Source organism: Balaenoptera musculus, chromosome 5 (assembly GCF_009873245.2).
Source record: "Balaenoptera musculus isolate JJ_BM4_2016_0621 chromosome 5, mBalMus1.pri.v3, whole genome shotgun sequence".
NCBI classification, from domain to species: Eukaryota; Metazoa; Chordata; class Mammalia; order Artiodactyla; family Balaenopteridae; genus Balaenoptera; species Balaenoptera musculus.
This window is the reverse complement of record NC_045789.1, coordinates 97,502,695-97,515,365: the sequence shown is the minus strand read 5'-3', so window position 1 is coordinate 97,515,365 and position 12,671 is coordinate 97,502,695. Positions and strand designations below refer to the sequence as shown.

Genomic DNA, 12,671 nt, shown 5'->3' with positions numbered 1-12,671 from the left:
TTTTCTCCCTCTTATCTCTATGACCTGCTATCCTATATTCCATCTCCTACCCCTCATGATTTCCCTTTCCGCTCTGGTCTCGCATTAGGATGGCCATGTCTCAGAGTCTTTGCACCAGATATGACTTATAGCTAAAATGCTCATCCCCCAGCTACCCACCTGGCTTGACCCTTCATTTCCTTCCCCTGATCCGATGTCACCTTGAAGGTCTTGCTTGGCCACTCCAAACTACAATACACCCCTTCCTCCTGGCCCTCCTTATCCCCAAGCCAGCTTTGTTTGTCTCCATACACCTACCACCATCTGACATACTCCATATACTACTTCACTCCAGGAAGGTGGGGATATTTGTTTTGTTCACTCTTATATCCCTACTACCTTGTACACATAATAGGTGCTCAATAAAGATTTCTTAGTGGAATGCTTGAACTAGAATCTCTAACCTAGCACTTCCAAGAGTGGGTTGGGTAGAACATGTACTAGTATCTTGTTAGAGATTAACTCCCGCAAAAATATTCCAAGCTCAGAAGCTTTACCTATTATTTGCTCTCTTAAAAGTTTGAAAAGCTTGTTCTGAGACCACTCACAGTTACCCTGGCATCTCCCAGGCAGTACCTGGCCCTCCTGAATGCTGTTGATGTTTTTTCCACTCTGCCCAAGGCAATGTGGAAGGTTCAACCTGAGGCAAAATTGTCATGTCAAAGTATATCTACAATGTTCTTTACCACTGTTCATTGTCTCAGTTCTGTTGGAAGCCCCCTTGCCCCGTGCCATCACCATGATGATGCCAGAGCACAGGGACAAACAGCAGGGCTGGCCAGGCCCGGTCTTGCCCAGACTGATGGTCCCTGTCTCAGGTGGCTCCAACTGCTATAACGAAATACTGTAGACTGATGGCTTGAACAGCAGACATTGAGCTCTCATGGTTCTAGAGGCTGGAAGTCCAAATCAAGGTGCAGGATGATTCAGTTCCTAGTAAGAGTCTTTTCCTGGCTGGCCGATGGCCCTTCTCACTGTGTCCTCATGTGATGGAGAGAGAGAGAGAGAGCTCTGGTCTCTCTTCCTCTTCTTATAAGGACCCTAATCACATCATGGGGACCCCACTCTCAATGACCTCATCTAAACCTATTTACCTCCCAAAGGTCCCACCTCCAAATACCATCACACTGGGGGTTAGGGCTTCAACATGGGAAGTTGTGGATGATGAAAACATTCAGACCATAATAATCTTCAAGCCTGGGAGGTGTGCTGAAGCACAAAGAAGCAGGAAAGGGCAGCAGGCAGAGCCAAAATCCTGAGGTCCAAGCCCCCCTGAGTCAAAAGGAGACTTATATGCCAGAAAAAGACCCTGAGTTTTCAGTTAATATAAAATAAAAATGTTAATGGAACTATGAAAGAAAGAACCAGAAAAGAAGAAATTGACCAAAGAAATCCCTGTAGACCCTCAGCACAGGTGAACTCTCAGCAGAGCTGGGGCTGGAACCCAGGGCAGAGCCTGCAGTTCTCAGCGTGTTTTGACCTCCATTTTGTGTAGTAAAATTTCCACAAATGATACTCATCCATTTAATGAAATTAGAAAATCTGGAGAAGGAAATAGAAGAAAGTAATCACCCACCTTCTTATACCCTAGGGACAACCACCACTAACCTCAGGCCCTTTTCTAATGCTGAGTTTTTCCTGCCTGACCGCTGAGGAAGTCATGTGTTGACAGAGGGCTGCTAAGGCTGAAAGGGTATCCCAAGCTCTTACATCCAAGTGAAGTAGGTTAGAAGTTGGGGACAGTCCAACTGATTGCCTCACTCATTACGTTTTTCCTCTCAAGCCTTTAAGATTATTACCTCTGCTCCTCTCCAAGTTTTCCTACTGAAGTCAAGCTGGCTTCCATCCTATGCTCTCCCTACCCCTCAACTCCATATTTACATTCTATCCCTGGAATTTTACAACAGTGGGAAATTATTTATCATGGGAGGAGAGAAGCAAGAGTGAAAAGGCAGTTCAGGCCAGTGTACTCCCAACCCTTTTGTCCACGATCACTACAAGAATGATGCTTATATGAACTTGCCATCAAGAGTCTTTATCATGCTTTTAAATATTTACAAAAGATTTTATTGATGTCATATTGTAAATATTAATGTTTTAAAATAAAACTCTTATGTCACTTTTAAAGCATCCAAAGGAATCTAAATGGCACAGTGATTTGAGAAGCACCATCATCTGTTTCAAAATAATAAACATACTCTCCCTGAACAGTTAGAAATTTCACATCATTCCCTTTTCTTCTCCAACTCCTTCATTCCATTTCCCCCACAGAATTTTAAATAATATATTACTATGTTAAAAAATCTTTTATTGAGATTGGTTCAAGATGGTGGAGTAGAAGGACGTGCTCTCACTCCCTCTTGTGAGAGTTCCAGAATCACAACTAACTGCTGAACAATCATCGACAGGAAGACACTGGAACTTACCAAAAAATATACTGCACATCCAAAGACAAAGGAGAAGCTGCAATGAGATGGTAGGAGGGGTACAATCACAATAAAATCATATCCCATAACTGCTGGGTGGGTGACTCACAAACTGGAGAACACTTATACCACAGAAGTCCACCCACGGGAGTGAAGGTTCTGAGCCCCACATTAGGCTTCCCAACCTTGGGGTCCGGCAACAGGAGGAGGAATTCCCAGAGATCAGACTTTGATGGTTAGCGGGATTTGATTGCAGGACTTCAACAGCACTGGGGGAAACAGAGACTCCACTCTTGGAGGGCACACACAAAGTAGTGTGCGCATTGGGACCCAGGGGAAGGAGCAGTGACCCCATAGGAGACTGAACCAGACCTACCTGCTAGTGTTGGAGGGTCTCCTGCAGAGGCAGAGGGTGGCTGTGGCTCACCGTGAGGACAAGGACACTGGCAGCAGAAGTTCTGGGAAGTACTCCTTGGCGTGAGCCCTCCCAGAGTCCACCATTAGCCCCACCAAAGAGCCCGGGTAGGCTCCACTGTTGGGTCGCCTCAGGCCAAACAACCAACAGGGAGGGAATCCAGCCCCACCCATCAGCAGACAAGCAGATTAAAGTTTTACTGAGTTCTGCCCACCAGAGCAACACCCAGCTCTACCCACCACCAGTCCCTCCCATCAGGAAGCTTGCACAAGCCTCTTAGATAGCCTCATCCACCAGAGGGCAGACAGCAGAAGCAAGAAGAACTACAACCCTGCTGCCTGTGTAATGAAAACCACTTTCACAGAAAGATAGACAAAATGAAAAGGCAGAGGACTTTGTACCAGATGAAGGAACAAGATAAAACCCCAGAAAAACAACTAAATGAAGTGGAGATAGGCAACCTTCCAGAAAAAGAATTCAGAATAATCATAGTGAAGATGATCCAAGACCTCGGAAAAAGAATAGAGGCAAAGATTGAGAGGATGCAAGAAATGTTTAACAAAGACCTAGAAGAATTAAAGAGCACACATCTAGAAGAATTAAAGAACAAACAAACAGAGATGAACAATACAATAACTGAAATGAAAAATACACTAGAAGGAATCCATAGCAGAATAACTGAGGCAGAAGAATGGATAATTGCCCTAGAAGACAGAATGGTGGAATACACTGCTATAGAACAGAATAAAGAAAAAAGAATGAAAAGAAATGAAGACAGCTTAAGAGACATCTGGGACAACATTAAATGCACCAACATTCACATTATAGGGGTCCCAGAAGGAGAAGAGAGAGAGAAAGGACCCAAGAAAGTATTTGAAGAGATTAAAGTTGAAAACTCCCTAACATGGGAAAGGAAATAACCACACAAGTCCAAGAAGCGCAGAGACTCCCAGGCAGGAGAAACATGCCGAGACACATAGTAATCAAACTGACAAAAATTAAGACAAAGAAAAATTATTAAAAGCAACAAGGAAAAAATAACAAATAACATACAAGGGAACTCCCTTATGGTTAACATCTGATGTTTCAGCGGAAACTCTACAATCCAGAAGGGAGTGGCACGATATATTTAAAATGATGAAAGGGAGGAAACTACAACCCAGATTACTCTACCCAGCAAGGATCTCATTCAGATCTGATGGAGAAATCAAAAGCTTTACAGATAAGCAAAAGCTAAGAGAATTCAGCACCACCAAACCAGTTCTACAACAAATGCTAAAGGAACTTCTCTTACTGGGAAACACAAGAAAAGAAAAGGACCTACAAAAACAAACCCAAAACAATTAATAAAATGGAAACAGGAACATACATATCTATAACTACCTTGAATGTGAATGGATTAAATGCTCCAACCAAAAGACACAGGCTTGCTGAAGGGATACAAAAACAAGACCCATATATATGCTGTCTGCAAGAGACCCACTTCAGACCTAGGAACACATACAGACTGAAAGTGAGGGGATGGAAAAAGATATTCCAGGCAAATGGAAATCAAAAGAAAGCTGGAGTAGCAATACTCATGTCAGATAAAATAGACTTTAAAATAAAGAATGTTATAAGAGAGAAGAAAGGACATGACATAATGATCAAGGGACCAATCCAAGAAGAAGATATAACAATTATAAATACATATGCACCCAACATAGGAGCACCTCAATACATACAGCAAATGCTAACAGCTATAAAAGAGGAAGTCAATAGTAACACAGTAATAGGGACTTTAACACCTCACTTACACCAATGGACAGATCATCCAGACAGAAAATTAATAAGGAATCACAGCTTTAAATGACACAACAGACCAGATAGATTTAATTGATATTTATAGGACATTCCATCTGAAAACAGCAGATTACACTTTCCTCTCAGGTGCACATGGAACATTCTCCAGGATAGATTACATCTTGGGTCACAAATCAAGCCTCGGTAAATTTAAGAAAATTAAAATCATATCAAGTATCTTTTCTGAGCACAACGCTATGAGATTAGAAATCTTACAGGGAAATAAATGTAGAAAACACAAAAACATGGAGGCTAAACAATACGTTACTAAATAACCAAGAGATCACTGAAGAACTCAAAAAAGAAATCAAAAAATACCTAGAGACAAAATGACAATGAAAACACAACAATCCAAAACCTATGGGACGCGGCAAAAGCAGTTCTAAGAGGGAAGTTTATAGTAATATAATCCTACCTCAAGGAACAAGAAAAATCTCAAATAAACAATCTAACCTTACGCCTAAAAGAAGTAGAGAAAGAAGAACAAACAAAACCCAAAGTTAGTAGAAGGAAAGAAATCATAAAGATCAGAGCAGAAATAAATGAAATAGAAACAAAACAATAACAAAGATCAATAAAACTAAAAGCTGATTCTTTGAGAAAATAAACAAAATTGATAAACCTTTAGACAAACTCATCAAGAAAAAGAGGGAGAGGACTAAAATCAATAAAATTAGAAATGAAAAAGAAGTTACAATGGACACCGCAGAAATACAAAGCATCATAAGAGACTACTACAAGCAACTCTATGCCAATAAAATGGACAACCTGGAAGAAATGGACAAATTCTTAGAAACGTATAACCTTCCAAGACTGAACCAGGAAGAAATAGAAAATATGGACAGACCAATCACAAGTAATGAAATTGAAACTGTGATTAAAAAACTGCCAATAAACAAAAGTCCAGGACCAGATGGCTTCACAGGTGAATTCTATCAAACATTTAGAGAAGAGTTAACACCCACCCTTCTCAAACTCTTCCAAAAAATTGCAGAGGAAGGAACACTCCCACACTCATTCTATGAGGCCACCATCACACTCATACCAAAACCAGACAGAGATACTACAAAAAAAGGAAATTACAGACCAGTATCAATGATGAATATAGATGCAAAACTCCTAAAGAAAATACTAGCAAACAGAATCCAACAACACGTAAAAAGGATCATACACCATGATTATGTAGGATTTGTCCCAGAGTTGCCAAGGATTCTTCAATATACACAAATCAATCAATGTGATACACCATATTAACAAACTGAAGAATAAAAACCATATGATCATCTCAATAGATGCAGGGAAAGCTTTTGACAAAATTCTACACCCATTTATGATAAAAACTCTCCAGAAAGTGGGCATAGAGGGAACCTACTTCAACATAATAATGGCCATATATGACAAACCCACAGCAAAACATCATTCTCAATGGTGAAAAACTGAAAGCACTTCTTCTAAGATCAAGAACAAGACAAGGATGTCCACTCTTGCCACTATTATTCAACATAGTTCTGGAAGTCCTAGCCACAGCAATCGGAGAAGAGAAAGAAATAAAAGGAATACAAATTGGAAAAGAAGTAAAACTGTCACTGTTTGCAGATGACATGATACTATACATAGAGAATCCTAAAGATGCCACCAGAAAACTACTAGAGCTAATCAATGAATTTGGTAAAGTTGCAGGATACAAAATTAATGCACAGAAATCTCTTGCATTCCTATACACTAACAATGAAAGATCAGAAAGAGAAATCAGGGAAACAATCCCATTCACCACTGCAACAAAAAGAATAAAATATATTGGAATAAACCTACTTAAGGAGGTAAAAGACCTGTACTCAGAAAACTATAAGACACTGATGAAAGAAATCAAAGATGACACAAACAGATGGAGAGATTTACCATGTTCTTGGATTGGAAGAATCAATATTGTGAAAATGACTATATTACACAAAGTAATCTACAGATTCAATGCAATCCTTATCAAATTCAATGGCATTTTTTACAGAACTAGAAGAAAAAATCTTAAAATTTGTATGGAGACACAAAATACCCCGAATAGCCAAAGCAATCTTGAGGGAAAAAAACGGAGCTGGAGGAATCAAACTCCCTGACTTCAGACTATACTATAAGGCTACAGTAATCAAGACAATATGGCACTGGCACAAAAACAGAAATATAGATGACTGGAACAGGATAGAAAGCCCAGAGATAAACCCACGCACCTATGGTCAACTAATCTATGACAAAGGAGGCAAGGATATACAATGGAGAAAAGACAGTCTCTTCAATAACTGGTGTGGGAAAACCGGACAGCTACATGTAAAAGAATGAAATTAGAACACTCCCTAACACCATACACAAAAATAAACTCAAAATGGATTAAAGACTGAAATGTAAGACCGTACCCTATAAAACTCTTAGAGGAAAACATAGGCAGAACACTCTATGACATAAATCACAGCAAGATCTTTTTTGACCCACCTCCTAGAGAAATGGAAATAAAAACGAAAATAAACAAATGGGACCTAATGCAACTTAAAAGCTTTTGCACAGCAAAGGAAACTATAAACAAGACAAAAAGACAACCCTCAGAATGGGAGAAAATATTTGCAAATGAATCAATAGACAAAGGATTAATCTCCAAAATATATAGACAGCTCATGCAGCTCAATATTAAAAAAACAAACAACCCAATCAAAAATTGGGCAGAAGAATTAAATAGACATTTTTCCAAAGAAGACATGCAATGGCCATGAGGCACATTAAAAGCTGCTCAACATCACTAATTATTAGAGAAATGCAAATCAAAACTACAATGAGGTATCACCTCACACCAGTTAGAATGGGCATCATTGGAAAATCTACAAACAACAAATGCTGGAGAGGGTGTGGAGAAAAGGGAACCCTCTTGCACTGTTGGTGGGAATGTAAATTGATACAGCCGCTATAGAGAACAGTATGGAATTTCCTTAAAAAACTAAAAATAGAATTACCATATGACCCAACAATCCCACTACTGGGCATATACCCCCAGAGAAAACCATAATTCAAAAACACACATGCACCCCAGTGTTCATTGAAGTACTATTTACAATAGCCAAGTCATGGAAACAGCATAAATTCGTCTGCCCATTGACAGATGAATGGAAAAAGATGTGGTACATATATACAATGGAATATTCCTCAGCCATAAAAAGGAATGTAATTGGGTCATTTGTAGAGACGTGGATGGACCTAGAGACTGTCACACAGAGTGAAGTAAGTCAGAAAGAGAAAAACAAATATTGTATATTAAACGCATATATGTGGAATCTAGAAAAATGGTACAGATGAACTGGTTTGCAAGGCAGAAATAGAGGCACAGATGTAGAGAACAAACGTATGGACACCAAAGGGGGAAAGTGGTGGTGGTGGGATGAATTGGGAGATTGGGATTGACATATATACACAAATATGTATAAAATAGATAACTGATAAAAAGTAGCTTTTAAAAAAAGTCTTTCTCTGCTCACCATCTTAACAAATTGAATTTTTGATTGAGTTATTTATTATCAATATCAATAATGCACAACTGATGAAGACATAAAGGTACTGTAAAATTTCTTCAATATGTATTAATCATAAGAGGTAAAATAAATAAATAAAACCTTTTAGAAGCATAGTCTTTAACTAGCATAGAAAGGTAGAAGAGTGAGGTAATTAACCAAGAATCATAGGCACACTCACCTATTCGACAATCTGTGATTTCAGATAGTACCAACTCAAATCCAACCAACTTAGTCATTCCTCAGTATCCACAGGGATTGGTTCCAGGACCACTCCCCGCCCCACCCCACCCTATGGATATCAAAATCCATCGATGCTCAGGTCCCTTATATAAAATGGCATAGAGTTTGCATATAACCTACATATATCATCCTGTATACTTTAAATGATGTCTTGATTATTTATAATGCCTAATACAATGTCAATGCTATGTAAATAGTTGCTGGTTTGCAGCAAATTCAAGTCTTGCTTTTTGGAACTTCCTGGAATTTTTTCCAAATGTTTTCTATCCGTGCCTGGTTGAATCAGCAGATGCGGAACCCATGGACACAGAGGGCTGGCTGAACTGCATTTCTAATTTTATGTCAAGTCCTTGGAAAGTCCTTGTACACCCCAATGTATACAGAGAGCTCTGGTCTGGCAGTGTGATTCACAGAACAAATGGTCTGTCAAGACGTGTGGGAATGTCTGCAAAAGTAAGGGAAAGAGGAGAACACTTCCAGATTGTGGACTAAAGACTTTGGAAAATGACTTCTCCTTAAAAAAAACAACATCACATCAACTCAGGGACAGTAGATGAGAAGATTGGAAAATTATTTCAAAATGCAATGCCTATTTTATTATAAGGTGGTTGTGTTTTCTGAGGGGTCATGTATAATGGAAGTGGTTTAAAGAAAAATGGAACATGTCCATCTTGTGATGAAGTCCGTAAGGAGAGAGAAATAGTGAGTATGGGTGACAGGAAAAGGTGACAGCGCGAAGAAGATCTGGAAGCAACACGAGGCTAATGAAGCTTTGGGATTCACGGCTTTGCTGAGCAGCCAGTGCAGTGTTGCTGAATTTGCAATCCCTGCTGCCTCTGATGAAAAACATCACATGGCCAAGGACATCCATATTTCATACTAATGGACATTATGTATATACTTTTAATGGAATGTCTTGAAATTCTCTCATTACCCATAAGTTCTTGCATGTCATCAACTCAAATCTTTAATAATTTAAACAATTATTTTCATTGCACTCTTGGATACTGTGGAAACTTTATCCGTGCCAGGTTTTCTTAGCTGTGTCACAGAGCCTCTTTAGTAAATGTGAAATCACATCACACCCTTTTTCAAGTTTGGCAAATCACTTCTTAGCCCCAGGGCAGGACAAATAGAGACAGTTTGGGACCACGTAGCTGATTAGTCATGTAGTGGAGTAACTGACAATAAGGGGGAAAAATGTCTTATGAGGATTGTCTTCGTGTTTCTAGCTGTTTAAAGACACTCTGTTTGCCATAGACTACCAACATAAAAATGAAAGTCCATAAGCCCTATTAGTTATTATGTCAAAGGGAGTGAATTAGTATGCTTGGTTTCCATGGTTATCATGGTAGTAATATTACCTTAAAAAGAAAAAAGTTGTCATCATCTGATTTCATCCAAATGAGGATTACATTTATTTTGTTTGAAATCCCTCTTTAAGTATAATATCTCTCACACCCTCATGGTTCCTTCATGTGTTTTCCTTCATTGATACAGTGCTACAAGGTGCCAGGTACAAAAGTCACCAACATGGTCCTTGCCCTCAAGCAGGTCACATTCTAGCTGGGAAAATAACATCTCACCACTAGTTGTACAGATCAGATTTGGAAATCTTTATGCCCTCCAAATGTATTTCACTAACACAGAGTTTTGAAAAAATCAGGCAAGAACTACTTTTGACCACTTCAGAATTTTTCGAGTTTTTTAAAACTAATACGTACTAAAGAAGCCCCTTTGGTTTCTTTATTCAGAAGAGATAGTGTTTAAATAAAATATCTTATCTCTCTTTTAAAGAATAATTCATAAAATTATTCTAATGAGCTCCATTTATGCAACAGCTATTTTAAGTCAATTTGAAAAACTAGATCTCTTTTTAAAAAAGCAGGGGGAAGGGGAGTAAATAAACAAGATATTTTTTCACGTTCAGAGGCATGCCTTGTTAACTCTGAAAGGGCAGCTCTCTGGGGGCAGAAGCAAAGAGAGTGACCAGCCAGAGAACAGGGTGGGCAAGCCCCAGGGGGTCCAGTCTAGAAGCCCTTCTTTATCGGCCTAGGTGGTCCACACACACTTAGTGACACTTACCTGTGCCCGCCCTTTGTGGCTGAAAACCAGAGAACCTGGGAGAGGAAGGAGGTACTCATCAAATAACCACACAAATATATAAATTCAAAATGTGACGAACGCGGTACAGGAAACATCTTGGGACTTTGACATGGGGATATGATCTACCATGGGTAGATGATCTTTAAAATAGGAAATAATGTCTTGATTTTTTTTTTTGATTCCAGCAACTTTTATTTGTTATAATTTATCTGAAGATTCTTTTCGATTTTCACATATGTAATTATTTCATCAGAAAATAATGAGAATTTTGTTTCTTATCTAATGTTTAACATTCACATGTCTTTTTATTGCTCTGTCATGCTGTTTATGATATTCGTACAATGCTGAAAAATAGTGGTAACAGCAGCCATCCTTGTCTTGGTGAGAAACTCTGAGAAGATAATTAATGGTAAGAAAATCAACCATTAATTATATTTCTAGCAGGGTTCTTATTAATATAAACCCTCTTATTAATGATACCTTCTTCGATTTCTACTGATAAGATTTTTTTTTAAACATCTTTATTGGAGTATAATTGCTTTACAATGGTGTGTTAGTTTCTGCTTTATAACAAAGTGAATCAGTTATACATATACATATGTTCCCATATCTCTTCCCTCTTGCAGCTCCCTCCCTCCCACCCTCCCTATCCCACCCCTCCAGGTGGTCACAAAGCACCGAGCTGATCTCCCTGTGCTATGCGGCTGCTTCCCACTAGCTATCTATTTTACATTTGGTAGTGTATATATGTCCATGACACTCTCTCACCCTGTCACATCTCACCCCTCCCCCTCCCCATATCCTCAAGTCCATTCTCTAGTAGGTCTGTGTCTTTATTCTCGTAATGACTTGATTTTTTACATGAGTTGAAAAACAATGCCAAAGGACTTTTTATCGAGCTAATGGAGATTCTTCTAAAGAACTTGAACCTCAATCCACACATGCAAGACTGTGATCTTCACTACAATTATCTCATGCTTTCCTACAGGCATTGAGGAGATGGCATGATTGGTGCCTGATAAAGTAGGATTTTACATCTCTCTATCACACAGAAGGAAGGAAGCCCAGCCTCAGCACTGAGCGGCCAAGTTGCAGAAATAGCTCCGAAGCCCAGGATCGCTTTTCTGCGTAAGCGGAGGCCGAAGGGCCAGCACAGCGGCCTCTGCTCGTCATCACTTCCTCTCTCTGCCACGATTCCTTCCACCTGCTAATAAATCATCTTGCCTTCTCTTTTTCTTTCATTTGTTAGCCTTCGTCCCTTAACAGTGCCAATGGCTACAGGGTCAGAAGCCTCCTGTCTCTGCACTGTCTCCCTCGGGAAAGGTTTTCTCAAGACGTTAACATCACCATGGTAGAAACGCTTCCTAAGTCTTCGTCTTGGGGCCTGGACCCCTTCCCGGAGCTCAGGTGCAGGACAAACACACATTTCCATATCCTGCCAGCACCTCAGACTCGTTCCAGCTGCAAACTGATCCCCTTCAGTATCTCCCAGACTGGCTTCCCTCCTCTTTTCTCTTTCTCAGGAACCCCAAACCCCTACTCACCTCAGTCAAAACCTCAGACACCTTCACCTTCTCTTTCTCTTTGCTCTAAACCGGGGGTCCTCCAACTTGAGTGTGTCTTTAAATCACCCAGATGGTGGCTCCACCCCCAGGTTCTGATTCACTGAGTCTGTCTGGGGCCTGGCCTGAGTGTTTGCCCGTCCACCAGGTGCCCACAAGATGCTGCCACTGCTGGGAGAACTAGTGGCCTACCTCGCCATCGTCACTAGGGACAACTGTACCATTTCTCTTGTGGCGTCTTTGCAATTATTCCCACAGACTCCCTCTTTATTATCTCACCAGGGTATCCCAGCTGGGGTCCCTGGTGCCTCCACCCCAACCATGCTGTACCTGCAGGCCCAGGAACAGCTTCAGAAAATGCTGCTTCACTTCCTCCTCTCTCCACATCCTTCAAGACATCCCCACCGCATGGAGAATATATTCCAGACTCCTTCTTGTGACATCAGAGGCTCCCCATGACTTGACCCCAAACTCCTTCTGCAAGCTTATCTTC

The 12,671-nt window shown here is 40.1% G+C and overlaps 1 protein-coding gene across 2 annotated transcripts in view; it reads left to right on the top strand.

The window, feature by feature from the left end:
• Window positions 1–12,671, top strand: part of CC2D2A (coiled-coil and C2 domain containing 2A) — a 134,586-nt gene that overhangs the window by 21,665 nt on the left and 100,250 nt on the right. The window lies entirely within an intron of this gene.